General features: G+C 41.0%; 1 protein-coding gene and 1 pseudogene across 1 annotated transcript in view; both read right to left on the bottom strand.

Annotated features, from left to right (window-relative positions):
- Positions 1 to 26526, bottom strand: part of LOC137235148 (glutamate receptor ionotropic, kainate 1-like) — a 2828327-nt gene that overhangs the window by 2458947 nt on the left and 342854 nt on the right. The gene's annotated exons all lie outside the window — the stretch shown is intronic.
- LOC137235155 (decapping and exoribonuclease protein Rai1-like) lies at positions 23789 to 24947 on the bottom strand (annotated as a pseudogene).

The raw sequence follows: 26526 nt of genomic DNA on the forward strand, positions 1-26526 counted from the left end.
GATGCCACGCCCAGTTTTTATACACAGTCGTCCGTCTGTCCTTCCCCATGGCCGTTAACACGATAACTTGAGTAAATTTTGAGGTATCTTGATGAAATTTGGTATGTAGGTTCCTGAGCACTCACCTCAGATCGCTATTTAAAATGAACAATATCGGACTATAACCACGCCCACTTTTTCGATATCGAAAATTTCGTAAAACGGAAAAAGTGCGATAATTCATTACCAAAGACAGATAAAGCGACGAAACTTGGTAGATGAGTTGAATTTATGACGCAGAGTAGAAAATTAGTAAAGCTTTGGACAATGGGCGTGGCACCGCCAACTTTTAAAAGAAGGTAATTTAAAAGTTTTGCAAGCTGTAATTTGTCAGTCGTTGAAGATATCGTGATGAAATTTGGCAGGGACGTTACTCCTATTACTATATGTACGCGTAATAAAAATTAACAAAATCGGAGAAGGACCACGCCCACATTTAAAAAAAATTTTTTTTAAGTAAAATTTTAACAAAAAATTTAATATCTTTACAGTATATAAGTAAATTATGTCAACATTCAACTCCAGTAAGGACATGGTGCAACAAAATACAAAAATAAAAGAAAATTTCAAAATGGGCTTGGCTCCGCCCTTTTTCATTTAATTTGTCTAGGATACTTTTAACGCCATAAGTCGAACAAAAATTAACCAATCCTTTTGAAATTTGGTAGGGGCATAGATTTTATGATGTTAACTGTTTTCTGTGAAAACGGGCGAAATCGGTTGATGCCACGCCCAGTTTTTATACACTGTCGTTCGTCTGTCCTTCCGCATGGCCGTTAACACGATAACTTCAGCAAAAATCGACATATCTTTAATGAACTTAGTTCACGTACTTACTTGAACTCACTTTATTTTGGTATGAAAAATGAACGAAATCCGACAATGACCACGCCCACTTTTTCGATATCGAAAATTACGAAAAATGAAAAAAATGCCATAATTCTATACCAAATACGAAAAAAGGGATGAAACATGGTGAGGTAATTGGATTGGTTTAATGACACGAAATATAACTTTAGAAAAAACTTTATCAAATGGTTGTGACACCTACCATATTAAGTAGAAGAAAATGAAAAAGTTCCGCAGGGCGAAATAAAAAACCCTTAAAATCTTGGCAGGTATTACATATATAAATAAATTAGCGGTATCCAACAGATGATGTTCTGGGTCACCCTGGTCCACATTTTGGTCGCGATCTGGAAAAAGCCTTCACATATACAACTACCACCACTCCCTTTTAAAACTCTCATTAATACCTTTAATTTGATACCCATATCGTACAAACACATTCTAGAGTCACCCCTGGTCCACCTTTATGGCGGTATTTCGAAACGGCGTCCACCTATAGAACTAAGGCCCAATCCCTTTTAAAATACTCATTAGCACCTTTCTTTTGATACCCATATTGTACAAACAAATTCTAGGGTCACCCCTGGTCTACCTTTATGGCGATATCTCGAAACGGCGTCCACCTATGGAAGTAAGGATTACTACCTTTTAAAATACTCATTAACACCTTTCTTTTAATACCTATATTGTACAAACAAATTCTAGGGTCACCCCTGGTCCACCTTTATGGCGGTATCTCGAAACGGCGTCCACCTATGGAACTAAGGATTACTCCCTTTTAAAATACTCATTAACACCTTTCATTTGATACCCATATCGTACAAACGCATTCTAGAGTCAACCCTGATCCACCTTTATGGCTATATTTCTAAATGGCGTCCACCTATAGAACTAAGGATTACTCCCTTTTAAAATACTCATTAACATCTTTCGTTTGATACCCATATTGTACAAACGCATTCTAGGGTCACACCTGGTCCACCTTTATGGCGATATCTCGAAACGGCGTCCACCTGTGGAACTAAGCATCACTCCCTTTTAAAATACTCATTAACACGGAACTAAGGATTACTCCCTTTTAAAATAATCATTAACACCTTTCTTTTGATACCCATATTGTACAAACAAATTCTAGGGTCACCTCTGGTCCACCTTTATGGCGATATCTCGAAACGGCGTCCACCTATGGAAATAAGGATTACTCCGTTTTAAAATACTCATTAGCACCTTTCATTTGATACCCAAATCGTACAAACGCAATCTAGAGTCACCCCTGGTCCACCTTTATGGCGATATCCCGAAAAGGCGACCACCTATACAACTACCACCACTCCCTTTTAAAACCCTCCATAATACCTTTAATTTGATACCCATATCGTACAAACAAATTCTAGGGTCGCCCCTGGTCCACCTTTATGGCGATATCTCGAAACGGCGTCCACCTATGGAACTAAGGATTACTCCCTTTTAAAATACTCATTAATACCTTTCTTTTGATACCCATATTGTAAAAACAAATTCTAGGGTCACCCCTGGTCCACCTTTATGGCGGTATCTCGAAACGGCGTCCACCTATGGAACTAAGGATATATCCCTTTTAAAATACTCATTAACATCTTTCATTTGATACCCATATCGTACAAACGCATTCTAGAGTCAACCCTGATCCACCTTTATGGCTATATCCCTAAATAGCGTCCACCTATAGAACTATGGCCCACTCCCTCATAAAATACTCTTTAAGACCTTTCATTTGATATTCATATTGTACAAACAAATTCTAGAGTCAACCCTGATCCACCTTTATGGCGATATCCCTAAATGGCGTCCACCTATAGAACTATGGCCCACTCCTTCATAAAATACTCTTTAATGCCTTTCATTTGATACACATGTCATACAAACACATTCCAGGGTTTCCCTCGGTTCATTTTCCTACATGGTTATTTTCCCTTATGTTGCCACCATAGCTCTCAACTGAGTATGTAATGTTCGGTTACACCCGAACTTCCTTCCTTACTTGTTTTTTTTGTAGTTAGCAATTGAATATTTTTGATTATTTTCGAAAATTAAATTTTTATCCGAAAGTAAGCGTCCGAATGAGACCATTTTTTTAATATACATAAATTCAAAGGCATTCAGTCTCAGTGGAAATTTATTATTTTTACAAAAATGGTCTTTGTAGTTAGATTTTCATAAATTTTTTATAAACAATTGAATATTTAAACAGTTTCTGCGCCTTGTAGACTGAAGTTTTAAACAACAGCTTTGGTTAGGTTGGGTTGAGCTGGCCTAACTTCCGTAGTGTTACCAGAACTTCGTTTAAAGACCAAGCTGAAACCCTATCAAAAACCAGGACCTATGTTTAATATAACTCCTCTTGGCAAATACTAGAACCTTTTTAGGATCTTTGTCACTTTCTACTTCTAAATCTTACAGCTGAATGACTCCTAATAGCTCAAGTTTTAGCCTGGCAAGCGCAGGGCACGAGCACAAAACTTGCTCGATCGCATCCTTCTCCAACCCGCACTTGCATCTGCTATCACTGACCAAGCCTTAATTAGAAGCATGCGACACCAGAGGACAGTGTCCAGTCAAAATACCCGTCACGAGTCTACAGTCCTTTCTTTTTATTGATAGAATCAACTTTTTAAGTTTAAGTCTGAAAGACCTACATATAATCTTCAACACCTTGCAGCCATAATATTCGACCCGCGCCTTTCTCGCTTGGTAAATCATGTGCACGTTTTGCCTTCTCTTAATAACTCAAGGGATGCACTGTTGTTGTTGTTGTAGCAGTGCTTCGCCCCACCTAACAGCCGCGACCGATCACAAATTGTCATCAATATCCTCTAACGGAGGCCAAGGAAACTTGCTGTTTCAACAGGGGTGGATCATAATGAAAGGGGTGTTAGAGGCGTTGGTTCCACATTACAATTAAAGAGATGGTTGGTGTCATGTGGGGACACATTGCAAGCGGGGCATACATTTAGTATGTCGGAGTTGATTCTGGATGGGTAAGAGTTCAACCTGTTACAGTATCCAGAACGAAGTTGAGCAAGAGTGACACGCGTTTCCCTGGGGAGTATGCGTTCCTCTTCCACAAGCTTTGGGTACTTTCCGGGCAGTTCCCGACATAAAGGTCCTACGACTGTTTGTGGAGTTCACCAAGGACCTGCTTGTATTTTTTTTGCTTCATACGGCTGGGTTCTCAGGTGCCGTATTTCCTCAAAATGCTAACGGAGATGACTCCTTAAACCCCTAGGCGGTGTTGGCTCATCAACCAGATGTCTGTTTGGATGCCCAGGTTTCTGGGTATTCAACAGGAACTGTTTGGTTATCATCCCATTTCTCTCCCTGATGGGGAGTATTCGCGCCTCATTATGTAAATGGTGTTCTGGGGACATAAGAAGGCAGCCCGTGGCGATTCTGATAGCAGTATTTTGGCAGGCCTGTAGCTTCTTCCAGTGGGTATTTTTTAGGCTTGGCGACCATATGGGTGACGCGTAACACGTAAACGGCTGGCCAATTGGGATTTGAGGATTTTATTACGGCTCTGAATTGTTGGAACAATTGCGGCTGCGTGCTCACCAAAATGTAGATCCTGATCAAACGTCACACCGAAGATTTTGGGGTGTAGGACAGTCGGTAGCGTAGTGCCATTGACGTGGATGTTCAAAATGGTCGACATTTGTCGATGTCGACGTCCATGTTGCAAATAAGGTCGCGAAATATTAAGTCAGTGATAATGCCAGGTTTCACGAGGCGAAAAAACTGGAGAGATCAGTGAGGTAGCCGTTTATTCTGTTGCAGAGCTCATCGATCTGTGGGCCTGGGCCTGTGGCCATTATTGTGCAGTCATCAGGTAGCTTAGATATGTAGAAATTAAACAAAAGTGGGGATAGGACACCCCCTGTGGTACCCCTTCTTTAATTCTTCTTGGTTTTGATGTTTCGTTTCTAAATTGCACCGATGCCTGCCGACCACCCAGATAATTTGCGGTCCACCTTTTAAGACATGGGGGAAGGGTAGACCCTTCCAGGTCTTGCAGTAACGTGCCATGGTTGACCGTATCAAAAGCTTTTGGTAGGTCTAGCGCTACGAGTACTGTTCTATGGTGGGGGTTTTGATTTAAACCGCAATTTATCTGGGTGCTGATGGCATTTAGCGCGGTGGTGGTGCTATGGAGTTTTCTGAAGCCATGCTGATGAGAGGCTAGCTGCAAATATGCTTGGAATTAGGGGGGCAAAATGTCTTCAAGCGTCTTTGCTAATGGCGATAGGAGAGATATCGAACGATACGACTCTCCTATGTTAGCTGGTTTCCCAGGCTTTAGTAGCGGGACCACCTTGGCCATTTTCCATTTTTCGGGTATGACAAAGGTGGAAAGAGACAGGTTGAAGACATGTGCTAAGTATTTGAAACCCTCTTTCCTTAGGCTTTTAAGCATCGGCATGGCTATCCCGTCTGGGCCCACTGCTTTGGATGGTTTAGCGTGACCAATGGCATCTTCAACCTCTCTGGCGGTGATGGTAATTGGTGACGCGCTGAATTTATGTTTATGTGTGTGTCTGTTGGCCCTCCGTCTATCTTTGTCGACCGTAGAATTCATTACATATTGACGGCAGAAAGCGCTAGCGCATTTTTCCGAATCCGACAGCACTTTATCGCCGAGGGCGATGGACACTTTGTCTTTGTGCTTAGACGGATTCGATAGGGACTTTACGGTGGACCCAAGTTTACCCACACCGGCAAAGAGGTTACAACCTCTTAGGTGCTCCTCCCATTTCGCCCGCTTGTGTTCATCCACAAGCAATCTGATGCGTTGGTTTTTGTCTCTTATTTGGGGGTCGCCTGGGTCGAGCTGTCTTATAAGGTCACGTTCTCTCGCTAAATTTGCGGCCTTCCCGAATTTTGGGAATTCTACCGGCGGGAATGAAACGTGCCGAGGCGGATTCAATGACCTTGCGGAAAGCAGATTTGTATTCCTCCCACTTTCCTTTTTTAAAGTTTATGAAAGTGCGTTTTTCTGTAACGATGAGGTCGGCGGTACGCTCGAACGAAATAAGTATAGGCAGGTGGTCGGATGCCAATGTTACCATCGGCTGCCAGTTGACGCAGTTTACGAGTCCTGCGCTCACGATTGAGATATCCGGCGAACTGTGACAGCTTACTACCATACGTGTGGGGGCGTCTCCGTTTATTGTGTAGAACGTCGTTTCTTCTGTTTGATCCGCCAATATCTCACCCCTATTGTCCGCCCGCAAGTTTGAATGCCATAGATCGTGATGGGTATTAAAGTCGCCTAAGAGCACAGAGTGGTGTATGATAAACGCGAGGCCGCCTCCATTTCCGCTCATGCGATCTTTTCTGTGGACATTATACCCAGAACAGGTTTGCAGTGCAGATCTTGCTGTGAGTTTAGTCTCTTGAATCGCAGCAATGCGGATATTGTGCCGCTTCATGAAATCGACTATCTCCGTGATCTTCCCAGTTTATCCATTACAGTTTAACTGCAGAATTCTGAAGTGCATAGGGGGAGACGTCGCCATTCTGGGAGTAAGTGTCGGGTGACTACGCCTGGGTTGAGGAAGGCCAGGACGCAACTGCTGTTGTGGCCCTGGGACTGGGCGTCCTTGGGCAAGCATTGGGGTACCCGGTAGATTGGGGTTTGCGACCTAGCAGCATGGCGTAATGAAACCCGTCGGGGGGTTACCGTCGCGGAGATCAGAACATCTAGGAAAGTGGCACCGCCCAAGGCAGGAGCTGCATTGGGCGGATGTCGCAAACATATATATTCTGTGCTGGCAGACGGTGCAAACGGGGTTAGGGACTAAGAGTCTGTTTCCCTGACCTACACGATTACTGCCGGAAAAGAGGGGGGAGAAGACGGGGACAGGGGCTGATGCTCAGCATTGCTACCGACTCTACTACGAAGATAGTAGTTATGAGTGGTAGCAGCTGTTTGAGTTGTTGGCGCCGCGGGGCGCGAGCAGCAGCGGCTTGCTGAGCAGATGGGCTGCTGGAAGGTAGTGGGGGGGGGGGCGCTAAGGCGTGGACTACGGGACGCCCTTGGACGTGTACAGCAAGGAGCCACAAAAGATTTATAAAAGTTACGTGGACGTCGGGTTTTGGGATCAAGCCCAGAACAACCTGTGCGATGCAACCATCCCTTACACGAGAAACACTGAACAGAATATGACCGTCCTAAAAAGATTCTTTTCCGGCAGATGCAGCAAAACCATTTCTCAGGACCGGGGTCAAGAGACGGACCCGGATTGGATTCGATACCTTCCCGGAGCAAGAGAATATGGAGCAGTCCCGCTGCAAGGAGCTGCTGGGAGGATGACAATTTGTGTGAGGGACGCAACAAATTAAATGGGGTTACTCTGAAATGACAGTCCTTGGTCGGGAAAAATTCCGAGTCGCTCCGGTACATAGAACCGACTGCCTTGGGAAGCGTCAAGGGATGCACTCATTTAAGCTAGTTCATCCGCTTTTTCATTCCCAAATGCCCGGGGACCCAATATAGATGTACCCGTTCTTTCCAGGGATTGGTTACACTCTACCACACTTTTAGATGCTGTGCTATTCGAAATAATTTCCTTAATTGTTGCTTGGATTTCAATATAAAAGTTAACACCGTTGCAGTTTAAGCTATGTTCTTCCAGTGTTTCTACTGCTTTGGTTGCGACTAGTTGTAATATTACCAGAATACACTTTACACATAATGCATTTTTATGCATATACCAATGCATATACTAGTATCGAAAACACACAGCGACCCAAATAAATTATTCTGAACCCAGCTGGAATTAAACATCATACAAACATACCGACACCCATGGCACATATCTGTTTACATTTGTCAACCCTAATTGTTCACGCGTCACACTGACGAACACATATATCGATTAGCGTGACTGATCGATATTGTCGGTTCGTCAATGTGACTGCCAAAATATTGATATAACGACAGTATACCACAGACCGTAATCCTTCCAATACTTTGGAACCATCTGTGTACACATGTATCACCTCATCTGCTTTTGAGCAACCTTTTGCCAAACATCCACTTTGTTGTAGCTTTAAGATCCGCCTCGAAGTGCAGATAGGGAATCATGTGGCCTGTTCGTCATGTAATTGATGTAGCTATACTACTATGGCCGTAAGGTCAGCGCTCAAGTTGCTCGAGGCTCTGAGCCTCCTCGGGGTTGTTTTCTAGGCTCCCGTAAAGATAAGCATTGGTAGCCTGCATACTCCCTCTAATTTTTGAGGAAGCTGTCCATTAAACAAGGACTCCATACTTTATGATAGGGTCTACAATCGCTGTAAATACCCAGTGAGAGAGAGGGCGATATACCTCACGTACACCCAGCATTCTTTTTCATGCCAAAAGCGCCGTCGAAACCCTCTTCACTCTTTCCTCCTTCGTTCAGCTTCTAGTCCTAAATATTTTGTGCAAGGTTTCACTTGTAGGGTCATCTCTCCTTACTAAGATCTGGTGCAATTTGGGACCTTGTACCTCTCAGTAGACAAGACCATATCCCCCTTCTCTGCATTGGCTATCAACACGACATCAGATTATCAGGTATGAATATCCCGAAACGCCTGATCCATCAAAGAGTTAATCGATGGAAGGCACTTTCACTTATGACAATAGCAATCATCTGTGTAAGCCGTACGTTTTACGAATCCCTAATCGAACCGCGTGAGCAGGTGGTTTATTACCAGCGTCCACAGCAGAGGTGATAACACCCCACCCTGCGGGGTCACCATGCCCTCTGATTTAATGGCCTCGTAGAATCCCCAGTGTGAAGTAATCTTCCTGCATTTTAACATGCAACGGACCCATCTGGTTATGGCTGGATATACTTTAATGAAGTTAAGACCATCTACGATCGCCCATTTAGAAACATTGCTGAAAGCCCCAGCAATGTGCGGTATATGATTCTGTCTTATGCCCCCTCGAATATTGTTTTAAGCCATTCCACGACCATTCTACTTGAAATTTTGTAACATGGTCGAGAATATACCACCTCGACCCGGTGATTTAAACTTAGAGATCCGCGCATTTGATCTTAGTATAGGTCACCAAGCCCGGCACTACCCTGATTGAAGTGTGTGAGCTGTTTACTGGCTCTTCTGAATCGTATTCCAATGAGAAATGTGTCCTGTACTAGTCTCTTGCACTCCACTGGTGGAACCCCCGCAGTATGGGCCATAGAGGAGAATGCAAGGATAAAGGCCTGCTTTTTCTTCTGATTGACGGCCAGCACTGCGTGGTTGTCAGTAGTGTAATTAGGCAGAATATATGAATGTAGCTGCTTCCTTACCATGACTGCAGCACGCACCCTTCCTTCGGTTTGCGCTTAATAAACGCAGCGCTGAGCCCAGAGCCCAGAAACCTTTACTCCCGATGAGAGCCACGGCTCCTGGATCAGCGCCACATCGAACGAACCCTCCTGAAGGGTTAGGAAGAGTTCGCGCGATACCACTTTACTGTGTTGAAGGCTTATCTATAAGGCTCTCAGCACCATTGGCCTGTTTTTCTCCCTCCAACACCTTCATCGTGACGCCTTTGCCCTCCTCTTGCCTTTGTCCCCCTCTTCAGCTTCACCCACTTCTTGCAAATTACGATTATTATCCTTGGGACTTATTTTCCTAAGGCTTAAATGCTGCGACTCGCAGCACCATTTGGCTGTTTGTCGTCTTCGCACACCTTCGTGTTGACGTCCGCGTCCTTATTTTGCTCTAAGGCTTTTGAGGTTTTTTGACTGTGCCCATTTCTATGTGTTAGGATTGTTACCCTCGGAACCTCCTTTCCTAAGTCGCATTTAAGCTTTGTCTGTACCCCATGATTTTTTACCAAGCTGCGTGTACAATATATCCTACGCCTGCTTGTTTATTTGGAAGATGTGTATCTGACCCTCCTCCGTGGTCCGATATACATTAAGTACCTTCCGATGCTGTGTCGCTATACTCGGATTCTGACTCTGCACAAGTCGCAGCGTATCCTCCGCTTTAATTACGCATGTTATCCAACTTAAGGATCTCGGATCCTTTCACTTAAAAAAAGCCCACGATTTCCGATGTGATAAACTAGTCTGTTTTTCCTCTGAGGTATCGAAGAAGCTTCACGTTTCCTGTTGTCATCTCATGGACAAGGTAGAGGTTGACTGCGAGACTTCTATTTGTAATAGTGGACAGCACAGGAGGTAGTACTTGGATGCCTGAGCTGCTTGTGATCCAGTAGGTTCTACCGTCAATTCTAACCGTTTCGTTGTACAGCTGTAGAATATATGAGCCGCTCAATTCATTGGAAGAATTGTCTGACCAAATAGTTTTATTGAAATTGTCCAAGAGGATCGTGTCCTCCTTGATTGCCTCAATCGTTGAGTCATTCCAGCTTATATATCGGCAACTGGGGTTTCCACCTTTAAGCAGACGTGGCACATAATTATCCTCTCGAAATAGGTCCAATGATTCTTGCTTACATACCATTGCGCTTGTAAGGTAGGTGCAACTATCCTTGATGCCATACGTTTGCTGTTTGTTAGCTAGGACTGAATGTATTGCAATTCCACCCGATGACCGTTCTTTGTTATTGACCTGGTGATTATATGGTTGAACCTTGTTTCGGCCACCTTAGGCATGGCCAAAACGTAGAGTAGCATTGTGCCGTTTGTGTAGATGGAAGGTTCTCCGTACTCAATGGCTTCTATAACATTGATATAAGTTGGGACCTCTATCTCGCTTATGATTCTGTTGATTTCTTCTTTGTCTGGCAGGTTGCTGTTGATCACCCCTGCTTTAGCCATCTGACAGGCTTGGACCAATTCGTTGACATCGTCCCTCAGAATCCTTGCCTTGTGTAGGATTGCCTGTGATATCTTCATAATGTGATCATGCCCACGGATTCCATTTGTGGCGGTTATGATGCCATTAACAGTCTGCAATAACTCATGAGATTTTTTAAATACTTCAGAGTTTACCTTGTATTGTTGATTGTTATTGTATATTAATGAATCCTGTACTTGTAAGACTTTATCCCAGTCCGAAGCGTCAGGGGAACCGGCAATCCATTTCCATGCCGATCCTATCCAATTAATTGAGCGTTTAGGCCGTTTATATTTCGGGCCTTTTAGTCCACTGAGCTGAGGTTGAACATTCTCCAAGTGGTAGGAGAGAACATCTGTAAAATCGTTGGTTTCGTTTAGTTTTAATGTTTCGAGTTTCAGGCGACTTGCTATTTCCTCATATCGAGATAGGTTGATCATGTGAATTAGTTTGAAGTATCCATTTGTTATCCAGCCCTACCCATCGCGGATTGAAATGATTGGAGAATCGATCTTGAAGACATCGTAGGTGTGTGCGGTTGCGCAGAGACAGATGCTGCGGGGATTATGTTTATTTTAATTTTACTTAGTTCTATGAATTACCACGTTTAGTAAAAAAAATTAATTTAATTGTAGTAGAAAATTTTAAGATAAGAATTTACAAGTCAACTTACGTCTAAAATAGTTAATAGTAGTAACTTTAAAGTAACAAGAAATTTGAAATAGTTAAAAATTGTTTCCTCTTTTTTTTGTTTTACAATATTTACATTTGTTTTGATCTGTTTGAAAAATTTTGAAAAGTTTAACTTATAAAATAGTGGTTTTACATGGAATATTTTTTATTCAAATCTTTTAATTACATAAGTTGATAAGAATTCTGAATGTGATGTGAGTAGTGGCCCACATAGAATATACCCATTTCCTATTAATAACCTGAATACCTAGTATTAGAAAGTGAGTTGATCCTGTGGACTTTGGGGAATTATGAAAACAAAGGAAAGAATTATTTGGACCGCTTGTGAAGGTGCTGATGGTTAGTATTTTGGAAACTTTTTTTTGATTTAGTTGATAGCTAGATGTTAGTGGTTAATGGTTTAGTATTCTATTTTTATACTCAGTTGAGCTGAGCTCACAGAGTATATTAAGTTTGATTGGATAACGGTTGGTTGTACATATATAAAGGAATCGAGATCGATATAGACTTCCATATATCAAAATAATCAGGATCGAAAAAAAATTTGATTGAGCCATGTCCGTCCGTCCGTTAACACGATAACTCGAGTAAATTTTGAGGTATCTTGATGAAATTTGGAATGTAGGTTCCTGAGCACTCATCTCATATCGCTATTTAAAATGAACGATATTGGACTATAACCACGCCCACTTTTTCGATATCGAAAATTTCGAAAAATCGAAAAAGTGCGATAATTCATTACAGAAGACAGCTAAAGCAACGAAACTTGGTAGATGAGTTGAACTTATGACGCAGAATAGAAAATTAGTAAAATTTTGGACAATGGGCGTGGCACCGCCCACTTTTAAAAGAAGGTAATTTAAAACTTTTGCAAGCTGTAATTTGGCAGTCGTTGAAGATATCATGATGAAATTTGGCAGGAACGTTACTCCTATTACTGTTTTTTTTTAAGTAAAATTTTAACAAAAAATTTAATATCTTTACAGTATATAAGTAAATTATGTCAACATTCAACTCCAATAATGATATGGTGCAACAAAATACAAAAATAAAAGAAAATTTCAAAAGGGGCGTGGCTCCGCCCTTTTTCATTTAATTTGTCTAGGATACTTTTAACGCCATAAGTCGAACAAAAATTAACCAATCCTTTTGAAATTTGGTAGAGGCATAGATTTTATGACGCTAACTGTTTTCTGTGAAAATGGGCGAAATCGGTTGATGCCACGCCCAGTTTTTATACACAGTCGTCCGTCTGTCCTTCCGCATGGCCGTTAACACGATAACTTGAGCAAAAATCGACATATCTTTAATGAACTTAGTTCACGTGCTTACTTGAACTCACTTTATCTTGGTATGAAAAATGAACGAAATCCGACCATGACCACGCCCACTTTTTCGATATCGAAAATTACGAAAAATTAAAAAAATGCCATAATTCTATACCAAATACGAAAAAAGGGATGAAACATGGTAAGGTAATTGGATTGTTTTATTGACGCGAAATATAACTTTAGAAAAAACTTTATAAAATGATTGTGACACCTACCATATTAAGTAGAAGAAAATAAAAAAGTTCTGCAGGGCGAAATAAAAAACCCTTAAAATCTTGACAGGTATTACATATATAAATAAATTAGCGGTATCCAACAGATGATGTTCTGGGTCACCCTGGTCCACATTTTGGTCGATATCTAGAAAACGCCTTCACACCACTCCCTTTTAAAACTCTCATTAACACCTTTCATTTGATACCCATATTGTACAAACAAATTCTAGGGTCACCCCTGGTCCACCTTTATGGCGATATCTCGAAAATGCGACCACCTATACTACAACCACCACTCCCTTTTAAAACCCTCATTAATACCTTTAATTTGATACCCATATCGTACAAACACATTCTAGAGTCACCCCTGGTCCACCTATATGGCGATATTTCGAAACGGCATCCACCTATAGAACTAAGGGTTACTCCCTTTTAAAATACTCATTAACACCATTCGTTTGATGCCCATATTGTACAAACAAATTCTAGGGTCGCCCCTGGTCCACCTTTGTGGCGATATCTCGAAACGGCGTCCACCTATGGAACTAAGGATTACTCCCTTTTAAAATACTCATTAACACCTTTCATTTGATACCCATATCGTACAAACGCATTCTAGAGTCAACCCTGATCCACCGTTATGGCTATATCCCTAAATGGCGTCCCCCTATAGAACTATGGCCCACTCCCTCATAAAATACTCTTTAATGCCTTTAATTTGATACACATGTCATACAAACACATTCCAGGGTTTCCCTCGGTTCATTTTCCTACATGGTTATTTTCCCTTATGTTGTCACCATAGCTCTCAACTGAGTATGTAATGTTCGGTTACACCCGAACTTAACCTTCCTTACTTGTTTTATTTCGTGTTACTATCGCTCTAGTAAGGGAATTCCATTCTCCTTTTTTTTTGTTTTTTTTTTTTTATATGAGAGCGTTGTTTTCCTCTTCACCAATTTGGTGTTTATAATATGTGTACAATTTATGTACTCCAGTGCGCACACTGTTGGTTCAAAATTCTTTTTGTTAAATTTGCATTGGAATATAGCCGTTTTCCCAGCTGACATTGGAAGGTTCGTGTGCTCCTTTCTAGTCATAAGCGTTGATAATTGCAAATAACCTACTAAGGGCACGAGTGGCTTCACGTCAATTAAAGCATAGTCCTCGCGGTGGAGTTGAACCACACCGATTGTCGTCAGTTGAGCCATCGAGTTATGTGGAATTTAATCAATATCTGACTAGATCGGCTGCAAGTTAATTGCACCCAAAACCCTGGGTCACAAGGATCTAAGCATAAGAGTTGCCTTCTGACCATTGTTATCTTAGACGTTTTTGACGTGACTTTTGTGGAACTTTTTTCCACTTTCGGTAACAATAGTTACGTATCTGTCTTCAGCGACAGTTTCTTCTTTATAAAGAGGCTTTTGTTTTGCCTTTATTTGTTTGTTGGCAATCAGCAAATTTTCCCCTGTTTCAAAGGAATGCGGTGTTGTGCGTTTAGCGTTCAACCTGGCATTCCTGATCTCCTGCTCTTTCTCCAATAAGGCCTTTATATCCTCCATAGATTTTTCTCGGAAATTCACCAATTCCTGATAATTTATTCTTGAGGTCCGGCTGAGGAACACATTCGCTGGTTTTCGTTTGATAACAGAGTGGACAGTATTGTTGTATCTGTCCACTGCAATAGAAATGCGTTCTTTTGGAGTAAGTCTATTATAGTCAACCGAAATACAGCGGTATATTTCAATCAACGTTGGGTGCAGACGCTCAACCTGACCGTTAGTTTCGCTTCGTTGTGTAGGAGTTTGGTAAATTTCTATGACAAGGGATCGAATATAATTTAGGACAAGGGGAGTCAAAAATCCCCTCTAATTGTCCATAACTAATATTTTCGGCACGGAGAAATAGTGCAGGAGATCAGTAAGCTTTCTGCCGAGGTGAACGGAAGATTTGTTCTTTATTGGGAAAAGCTTGGCAAATTTCGTGAATTTATCAATTGCACTGAGATACTTTTGCTTCTCTATTTCGAAGAGGTCAACGTGTAGAATTTCGCAGGGATAATTTGGTATTGGGGTATATTGGAGGAACGGTTTCGCCGGATGCCTATCGTACTTGTTTAATTTGCAAGTATCACATTGCCTAACGTAATCTCTGATTTACCTGGACATTGCGGGAAAATAAAATTGCTCGAGTATTTGTGTTTATTCTCACGGGGATTTCTGTGGGCTCGTTTGTGCTCATTCTCGATTATTTCGTAGATCCTGTCCGGAACCGTAACATCTTCCACCACCCTCTGGGTTATTCTAATGCGGTACCTCTGGAAATTGTTAATGAACGCGTTTTGGAGTGAAGCGAGGAATATCTCAGGAATTTTTATCCCATTTATCACATTTGGGTTTTGGCACTCCCTTAAAATAGTAACCAGTGCGGCCGGATCCGATTCAGGAAATGACATATAGTGCCTGCTATAGCCCGGATAAGGATGTTCCAGGCATCGTTGCCGATTACCGTCTCTGAAGATTATTTGGTTTTTAAAAACGTTAAGGGGGGCCTCTACATGTGGTATTAAATCCGAATTATCCCGATCAGCTGAATGCATTGTGCATTGAGTGGCAGTGTTTAGGTCACAGACCTAAATATATCTGCCCCCCCTCGTAACATAATTCACTGCCACCCACACATGTTTGCAGCCACTAGCACACAGGCATGTGTGGGTGGTATTACGTATGTGTATTTTACATTTACCGCTATGAGCCCGCGGTATAGCAACTTTGTTGCCGGGAAACCCAACGAAGGTGCTGTATCGCGGGTTCATAGGCTTTGTTGCAAAGAGGTTCGTACTCTTTCAATCCAGCAGCCAGAGAAGCTACACGGTGTCATCTCACGTTCACGTAAGTGCAAATTTTTAAAATTATTACTATATACCATTTTCTACAACATTTGTTAAACAATTTCTTAACACTTGTTGTATTTCTATACGGTTAATAAAACAAACCATTTGTAATTCCTCTTTATTAACACGAAACTTTTTTGATGTTTTTATTTTCTTCCCTTTTTTCTCGCCTTAACGAATTTTAACAAATACGTGGGTGCGCGCCGTTGCCACCACGCATTTGTCCATGGTCCTTACTACGCCGGTAAATAGAGCCAGTCACATAATTACAGTCCACTCCACTCCCTAGGCAATCAATCAGAAGCAGTCAAAAGTTCAAGGAAGATAATATCAACCAAATTTACAATCGTGATAATATAATCGGCAGCGTTTGTACACAACGACCCTTTTGGCAACACCAACATCAACAACTCCGACATCCACAAAAAAAATCAATCAGCATCCAGATTTCACTTCAACGAAATTCTATATTCCAAGGTACGTGGTTTAATATATTCCGTGCGTAGGGAATAGATTTAAAAAAAAAAAAATGTAAATAAAAATCGAAGTGTTAAAATTAAATTTGAAGATTTTAATGACGCTTAAGTGAATTTGAAATTGGTATATTTTTTTTTACATTTGTGTGCATATTAGCAGTGAACATTTTTTTGATTCGTGCCCTTACTCGTGCACACACTTATCTCCACAAAAGAGAGGCAGTTAGTTAAAGTTTGTACACTCCCACCTTGTGCCTATTTGGAACAGTCCCCCACCAGCGGTAAGATTGTCCGGACACAGCTCAAGGTAGTACAACACTGCACTGTACCGGTTAACATAACCGCAAATTTCAATTTCAACTCAAAGTTCACTGTCACATCACAAAAAATTTTTGTTCTCAAGTTAAATTGACTTGAAATTAGCGTTAAATAACGTGGTATATTTCATTTTAATTTTATAGGAAATTTGTATTCCATACAATAAAACATATCGTTACCAAGTTCAATACACTTTTGCTCAATTCCACTAGATACACTGCAATTGCATTTTTTCGTTGTTGTTGTGGTACAAAGTACGTTGACTACGAAACACGTACGCTTTTTCTGTTTGGTGGCCAGTTGGCTTAAAATGTTCACTTTGGGGATATAATATATCCACTTTTGCGGCGATACATAAATAAGTCTTTGGCTCATTTTATCAGTCCTTTTTTGCGGAAATTTAACGTCTCCCACTTAGCACACAAGCCTCAATACAGTCCTTTTTTCCACTTTAGCCATAACTTATCGGCTTAAATAATTAGAATATTCACTGTTCTTGTTGCTTATTGGAAAATTTATATATACATACGAATACACCAAATCTTTTCACTTATCTGCAAAGGCAATTTCTTCTTAGTTTTTTATAAATTTATCGGTTTTCATTTTTATACACAATGGAGATCTATACACGCCAAGCAGATGCAGTGACCGAGTATGAAAATGACTTCCACGATATGTCACCTTCACAACACAGTAAACACTCCCTAATATTCCAAAGGGATGAGTTAAAAACTCTGTGGGAAACTACGAAGATGACATACGAAAAGCTCGTAGGTTCATCAGAGCTTGAGTCAAAGAACCTATCAGCTGTCAAAAAAAAAGCATAAAATGTGCTATTTCAGCTTCCCAAAGTGTCAGGCGGCAATAGCTGAGCTTTTGGAAGAATTTGAAAAGAAAGAGAAAAAAGTAGAAGTCTCAGATAATATGGAATATCGTGTGCGCCTGCCAGCGTGTGATACGGATATTTTCAAGGGAGACTACATTTCATGGCCGTCCTTTAGGGACATGTTCACTGCCATATATATTAATAATAGTAAACTCCATGCAGTACAAAAGCTATATTATTTAAGGCAAAAAACCCAAGGGGAGGTCAAAGAAATAGTGGAACGGTGTTCTTTAACGACAGACGGTTTCGATACAGCGTGGAAAAATGTATGTGACCGATACGAAAACAAACGTATCTTGGTCAATGCGCAATTAAAAATTCTTTTTAGTTTAAAAGCAGTTGAGAGTGAATGCGGTAACTCCATTAAAAAACTGCAACGTGAAATAAACAATTGTATCTCAGCGCTTCAATGTCACAAGATTGACATATCAAACTGGGATCCAATTCTAACGTATTTGTGCTCCACAAAACTGCCAGAAACCACACTGGCTCTATGGGAACAAACCATAGAAAATAAAACAGAAATTTCAAAATGGGCAGACATGGATAAATTCTTATCCAGCAGATTCCAAACGTTGGAAACTGTCGTAGATATAAGAGGGGATACAGTTTCAAAACCCTCTAAGCCACAAGCTTCTCGTTCCTCGGCAGATACATCGTCGAAACGATTGGGGTCGTATCAGGCTAGTGTAGCCAAACCCACGTGCAAGATGTGCAAAAGTTCTGCACATCGAATCGCAAAATGCGAAAAATTTCTGCGCTTAACGCCAAATAAACGGTTTGAGCACATTAAAAGCATTCGCGGATGCTTAAACTGCCTTTCGGCTGGACATACTGTCACAAAGTGCACCAGTCAAGTGAACTGTGTCACATGTCATTTACGACACAATACGCTGCTTCACATTCCGAATCAGCCCAAAACCACAAATTCGGTAGATACGATCGGAGCATAAACGTCAAGAGATGCTCAAACGCGTCGCAATGCTGAAAAAGAAAACAGTTCGATTAATAATGTGAACTCATGCTTCGCAAATACAAGTAAAGGAGTGCTATTAGGGACAGCACAGGTAAATATTCATTTAAATGGTGTTGACTATTCGGCGAGAGCCCTAATAGACTCGGGATCTGAATGCTCATTCATAACCGAGAAACTCAAGCGCAGAATAAATCTGCCAACTAAACGCATGCAATTTTCGGGCATCAATAATACAATGTCTGCACAAGTAGAAGAAGCGTGCAACATACAATTGCGGTCACCAACAGACCCATTAATCGAGATCAATACGATCATGCTGGTTTTATCACAATTAACAGTGAATCTTCCAACTTGCCAAATAAACGTAATGACTAGGCAAGCATTCCCTGACTTAGTACTGGCTGACAAAAGATTCTTTGTCAATGAGCCAGTCGACCTAATTCTGGGCGGAGACATTTACCCCCAAATTATGCTAGGCGGTATTAGGAAGGACGTGCTAAACACATTAATAGCACAGGAAACGGTGTTCGGCTGGATTTTGACAGGCCGGACAGATGCGGTTGATACAAATAAGACCCAAGTTTCATATTTTAACGAGGTCACTTTAGACAAACAACTGGCGGCTTTCTGGGAGATAGAGGAAATTCTAAAGAAGAGGAGCATCAATAACGATGACACTTACTGCGAGGAGCTATACAAATCCACAGCTGTTCGGAACAACGATGGAAAATACGTAGTCTCCTTACCCTTTAGGAAAGAGTTTAACTTAGGCCCCTCATTAAGAAGTGCGTGTTCTAAATTCTATCGCAACGAGACACGACTTGCGAAAAACCCGTCCTTCAAACGGAATACAATAGAGTTGTATCCGAATATGAAACCTTAGGGCACATGAAACAAATAGGCAATATTTCGCCAGACTCAAATGACTGTTACTTCCTACCTCACCATGCTGTTATAAAGGAGGGAAGTACAACGACAAAAGCCAGAGTCGTATTTAAGGCATCATGTCCGACCACAAACGGAAAAAGTTTAAATTATACCCTATACCCAGGCCCAATACTTCTATCCGACCTAACAATCTTAATACTTCGTTGGCGGCTGTTCAAATACGTCTTCAACAGCGACATCGAGAAGATGTATCGCCAAATATGGGTCAATGAAGACCAAACAAAATACCAGCGAAGCGTATTTCGCAACTGCCCCAAGGAACCAATCAAGCTTAATGAATTAAAAACAGTAACATTTGGAGTGAATTGTGCTCCATACCTTGCGATTCGGACACTGCACCAACTCGCTGATGACGTGGAGACCTCGCATCCAATGGCAGCAGATATCTTGCGAAATTGTATGAAAATGGACGTCCAACTGCAAGAAAATTATATATAGTATACCGAAGCAACACTTATTAAGCAAGGATTTTCTTGAGTTTGAAAACACCAGCACGGTAAAACCACTCGGTATCAGATGGAACGCTCATTTCGACTACTTCTACTTTGCAGCGAAACCCTTTGATAATAACCCTACTGTAACAAAAAGGTCAATACTGTCTGCGATAGCAAAACTTTTCGACCCTCTTGGCTGGCTGGCACCACTCGTAATTGTAGCCAAAATAATAATGCAAAATATTTGGTTGGAAGGGACAGGCTGCGATAAAGATGTGTCTGAAACTACTCTCCATCGGTGGCAATCATTCATGACTGACTACGAAAAGATCAACGATATACGCATACCGCGATGGGTTCACTACACATTGAAGGACAATATCGAAATACATGGGTACAGCGATGCTTCGGAAAAAGCATATGCCGCCGCTGTTTTCCTGAGGGTACAAACAAAGGATCAAGTCTTCACCAACCTGTTGATGGCCAAGACGAGAGTAGCCCCTGTCAAAACCATATCCTTGCCTCGACTCGAACTCTGCGGTGCAGTTCTACTAGCAGAAATAATTGAATCTGTGGTCGAAAATATGAAAAATTCGAACATTAAAGTAACCCTTTGGACGGACTCAACTATAGTGCTGGCATGGATCCGAAAACCACCATGTTCGTGGTCAACGTTCGTGGCACATCGAATAACTAAAATCATCGACAAAGTAGGAGACAAAGTATGGCGGCACGTAGACTCCGCGTCAAATCCTGCAGATTTGGCGGGCAGAGGCCTCTACGCTTCGGATCTAATCAACAATTCTTTGTGGTGGCAGGGACCTTCTTGGTTACAAGAAGACAACGAAAATTGGCCAACACAAGAAGAAGATTAAAATACGAATATGGAAGAAAAGAGGGTGAAAGTTCATACAACTTCGGTCACAAATAACTTTGATATTCTGGATAGGTTTTCCGATCTACCGAGGGCTTTGCGGGTTGTATCCTATATTCTTCGGTTTTTCCAGAATACGCACCCAACAACTAAAGCCTCCTTTAAAAGGCTGACGAAATAGAAAAACAACACAAATATTGATAACAATATGCCAAAGGCAGCATTATCAAGAAGAGTACGCAAATTTGAAGTCAGGAAACCTAATAAATAGTAAGAGTGAGATTTTACCCCTGGACCCATATATAGATGAAGAAGGCATCATTCGAACTGGGGGGCAGACTGGGCATCCAAAGACATGTCCCATAACAAAATTCATCCCATTATTCTTCCTTATACTTGCAGGTTATCCAGACTTTTTTTTCAATCCTCTCATAAGAACACCCTGCATGGAGGGAACCAACTGATGGTAACACATATCCGCACTCAGTACTGGATCCCACGTGATAAAATAATGATACGGTTTGTTATCCACAACTGGAAGGTCTGTACTATTTACAGGAAGCGGACACAAACGCAACTTAAGGGGATTCTACCGAAGGAGCGCACCACCTTTACTAGGGCCTTCACCAACACCGGGGTAGATTTCGCGGGACCATTCGGTATAAAATCCTGCCGAGGGAGGCGATGTCGAATTTCAAAAGGATACGTTTGCCTGCTTTTCGACGAAAGCCATGCATCTAGAAGCGACAAACGACCTTAGTACCGGGTCCTTCCTAGCTGCCTTCGCCAGATTTGTATCCAGACGAGGCTGTCCGAAAAACGTTTACTCCGACAATGGTACTAACTTTGTCGGAGCTTCGCGATCTTTACGATCCGAGTTTAAAGCATTTCTGCGTGAAGCAAGGGACGGAACATTGACTAGATATAGCAATCACATCTTAGAGTGGCATTTTATACCGCCAAGCGCTCCTGACATGGGAGGTTTGTGGGAAGCGGGGGTAAAAAGTTTTAAGACCCATTTTAAAAAGATCGCGTCCCATCATAAATATACTTTTGAGGAGTTTACTACCCTGTTATGTCGAATTGAGGCCTGCGTCAACTCTAGGCCCCTCAGTCCCTCATCCAACGACCCTTCCGACCTGGAACCGCTTACTCCAGGCCACTTTATCGTGGGTGGACATCTTCTAGCCTGACCTGAACTCGATTGCAGTGAAGATCCTGCCTCAATTGTAATCCGATGTCAGAAGATGAAAGCCCTCCATCAAACATCCTGCAAAAGATGGAAATCGGAATATCTCACCGAGATCTAGAAATGGTACAAGTGGAAACATCCACAATCCAACTTAAAACCCGGGGACCTAGTCGTCATAAAGGAGGATAACCTCCAACCAAACGAGTGGAGAATGGGGAGAATTTTCAACACACACCCAGGTTCCGATAACCGTGTACGTGTTGTTGACGTCCACACAATGAAAGGACAAATTACGAGACCAATCGCGAAATTGGTACTACTTCCGCACAACGACAAAAAAATGAACTTTAATAGTATACGTTCCTCTATCCCAAATAACTCAGCTCTCGTTCACTCCGAACGAGGCCAACACACCGATATTCCAGCTCTCGTTCCCCCGAACGAGGCCAACAGAACCCTATCGCAGATACACTGTCTGCCACATAATACCTTTTCCAACGATTACGCGGGTGCGCCGCTGCCATCACGCAATTGCTAAAAAATAGTTTAGTATCGCAAGGAATCCCAAAGAAATTTATTCATATCATTTCATTATATCAGGACAGGGAAAATGAATTTTAATCGTTTTGGAATAATATTTGACTGCTTTTCACAGTCATTTTCATAGAGAATTAGGTTTCAAATCTCTTAAAAGACATCATAGCCGGACAAGCTTACGTCCGCGATGGAAAATGTATCCAATGAAAATCGACAGTACGGCCATTAATAAAACTTGTAAAAAAAAAAAAAAAAATACCAAAATTATTCTTACCCATGATGTTCGATATTTTAGTCCCGTTACACTTTTGCCGGTTTCCTCAATGGTGAATGAAAGTCCATCTGAGTTTGTTCGGAGATCCTTTAAGAAGCTGTAATCGAAAACAGTTAACTTTAAAATGTCATTCCTAAAGACTTCATTTCCATAACTACCATTAGTTGATGTTCCATTGGATCTTTAACGTCGTCCTCCATTGGGGCGTAGACAGCAGGTAGACATGGACTGACAAACTTGTACATGGCACATTAATACCAATCGCTCCATCAAAATATTTCATAGGCGCATCAACGGCGGTCCCTAATTGTATCACCATTACGCCATTCTCCATTGTTTTGTTGTTTACAATGATTCCCATGTTGAGTGTGCTTTCGCGGAGTACACGGTCAATAGCATTCAAATTCGCCCAAATATTATTGGTATGGAAAAATTTGAATGTTTTTTCACAGATTTGAATTCATCAACATGTTCTTCTGATACTTGTGCAATCCCTGTAAATGTAGCTTATTTTCAACGCTAATGAGAGTACCACCCTTAACATCAGCACGTGTTTTGTCTGTAACTTCCATCACAAATTCAATGGGATCTGCAGAACGTTCCTCACCCACCAATTTATTGAGGATAGCTAAACCAAAGTAGCACCCAAACTATCAATATTTGAAAGGAAGCAATATTCACGTCCTTCATCGGTGACTTTCTTTAATAAACCAGAATTGCGGAACGTATCATAAAAGACGCCGTGACCAGGTGGATACCAAGCATCAATATCATTCTCAACATTGAAATCTTTGGCAACTGGTAAAAATGATTCTCGGCTTATGCGCGGAAAGTAACTCTTATTGAATGTAAGACTTTGAACCCGAAAGCCGGTGTATTCTTAAGATCTTTTTGTGAAAAAAATACGGTAAATAATATTTCTTAGTTTTGAAAGAAAAAAAACATCTCACAAGACGATTTATGTTACACACTAGAAAACAAAAGCACTTGCATAGGTACATACTAAATAATTATTGGTTATTAATATTAGCTGCAGCTGTTGCTGTCAATGGTCGCTGATGCATATTAATAGGCATTTCATTATTGATAAGTACTGCCGTTGCTATCTGATGCATTAGCTCTATATAATAATCGGGTATAAATGAATGCTCACTTTTGCCTTTTATACATTCATATGTAATTGTACCACGACTAGGTTTAAAGTAAAACTCAAAAACGGTATAAGGACAATTTAAGTCAGCCATTAAGGAACGTACGCGTACCAAAAAGTCAATTAGAAATGTCGCACAAACGTTAGGAGTCCAACAATTCATTCATTGTTTTGGCAGTGAGCGAACCTCAGTATGTTCGATGCGATCAACCATTCCTTGGTCATTTCTCATTCCTTCATAAATATCTTTATTCCAACCAGAAACGATTGACACCACCAATTATGCCTTTTGTGACGATTGTATGATTGGAGCTGCGATTTATTTAAGGTTCTTTGGTGTACTTTTAGTTCAATGAATTTTAAATTTTCCAAACTGGTTCCATTTTCGCCGTCAAGTAAAACTGGTTGCTCGCTGGTATTCGCTACATTCATCAACAGGTTCACTAGTGTCTGGTTCGAGAAATATTGATGTTGCCATACAATATTGCTCAAATTTGAATCCATACGAACAAAATATACGCTGTTGTTCGGTCTCCTGGGCTCTTTGAATTTTATTATGATCAGTATCACGTTTATGCATATAGAATGTGCCATTGAAATGTGTTACCACAATAGACCAATCATCACGCATCTCATATGGCGTACACATTAGCAAACGTAACAGCCCACGCCAGCATACAAATTCAGCGTTGAGATACCGTTGAGATAGATCTCCAACCGATGATGACTTTGTCAATGTTATCAAAAATGAATTTAAATAAATGCTCCAATCCTTCGTCAGGAGCAGATTCAGGTTTTCTAATAACTTTTTGCATACCCTCGTTGAGATCAAGTGGAAATTTCTTGGCTGGCGGTGGTTTGTAGTAGCGTAATTGCGAGGCAGATGGTTCATATTCACGCAAAATGCCACCAACAACACTAAAATACCCTAGTGGTCGGGGTTTTTCGAAAGGTGGAAATGGCAAAACTTCGCCACGATCAGGACGAACATGTAAGACGGTATTCAATTTTTGAAACATTTTCTATGGCTAAACGGAAAAACGCTTTTCATGTAATGAAAAGTTCCTACAACAATGAATTAAATTGCAGAAACATTACTAATGGTGGTCCACCTTTAATTTAACATTTTAAACCTTAAACGTTTTACTTTTTGTTGCAAAAAATTCATCACGTTTATGATATGGAGCATAAGGATCATCTATGTAGTATTTCGGACGATGCCAAAAACTAGTTACCATTTTGTCTAACAAATAATTTTGCGCCGAGTTTGTAAAGATATGTTGACGTAGACGTCTGCGTAATGCTGGTGACTTTTTGAATATCTTTTTGTTACGTCCTGGATGTGTTCGTATCCAAATGCCCCAGTCCAGGCGTTTGAAACGTTTTAGCATGGCCTTTACAGACTTACGTTTTCCTTTATTAAGTGAAAATCTGGTTAATGAACGAGCTGGTTGATGTTGAAACGAAGTGAATGCCGGGATGATACTAATTTTCATAGGTTGTACATTAGTTTTTAAACCATTTTGGAGAAAAGTTGTATGGTACGTTGTTGTTGGTTGAAATGTTCGGTTCGACAGCGCTCGCTTTGCTTGTTCTACTAAATACCTGGTTGCACTATTTACGTGTGCGACAGTGTGTATTGCACTGCAAATTAATGCACGTAGCATGACTTCAATTATATTATTTTTTTTGGTCAATAGAAAATTATTTCAATTTGGTTCATGGACCTTGAAAATTTGCCGGTTTAACATCAAGGGCGAAATGCAATGATATAAGATGATGTTTAATTCGATATGTTACACCCATATTGTTGATATGTGGACAGCGATGTGGCTTGCACATTAATAAAAAACTACGGCAATCCCACTCGCCGTGCGTATTAATTTCGCACACAATTTCGGCAACAATATTTTCTTTGGCATCCTGTGGCACTGCGGCAATGATGTCAACCAAACGTGACGAACTTTCCTAACCGTATTTTGAGGAAATACGTGCATTAAGGCGGTTGAGATTGACATCCTTTTTATTCTGAAAAGAAAAGAAAAATTAATTAATAAAAAGTCAGATTACGCATTTCAGTAACTATACTCACCGCGTGTTTTATATCAATGACATTTTTTTTTTTCATTCAGGAAATGGAAAAGCGTAGCAGATGTCAAAATCTCTACATTTAATGTCTGTCAATGATTATTGCTACACAAACGTTAGGCCTCATGCGCAAGCATCTCGCGCACTACACGTCACGCACTACATGCTGCACGACATATCAAGCACAACACGCCACACATATCGCGTATTACATATCTCGATCAATCATTCATTTGGTTGAGATTTAAAATACTTAATTCCACGAATCTCAACTTTATCGACAATACACGTCGAGAATAATGTTGAATGGTGGAAGAGCAACTCTGTAATACCTTTTCAGCCAGGTTACGAACCGTCCCGTGTGGTGGCAGGCCACTTGTTGTGAAAATAAACTTCACCACAAATCAAAAATAAATTTTAGGACTACTTCGGCGATATCTACCGACATAAGTCGGATTATAAATGTACTAAATGTACTAAAGCACCATCCACATTGACGGAATGAGTTCA

This window comes from Eurosta solidaginis, chromosome X, assembly GCF_040869045.1.
Source record: "Eurosta solidaginis isolate ZX-2024a chromosome X, ASM4086904v1, whole genome shotgun sequence".
NCBI classification, from domain to species: domain Eukaryota; kingdom Metazoa; phylum Arthropoda; class Insecta; order Diptera; family Tephritidae; genus Eurosta; species Eurosta solidaginis.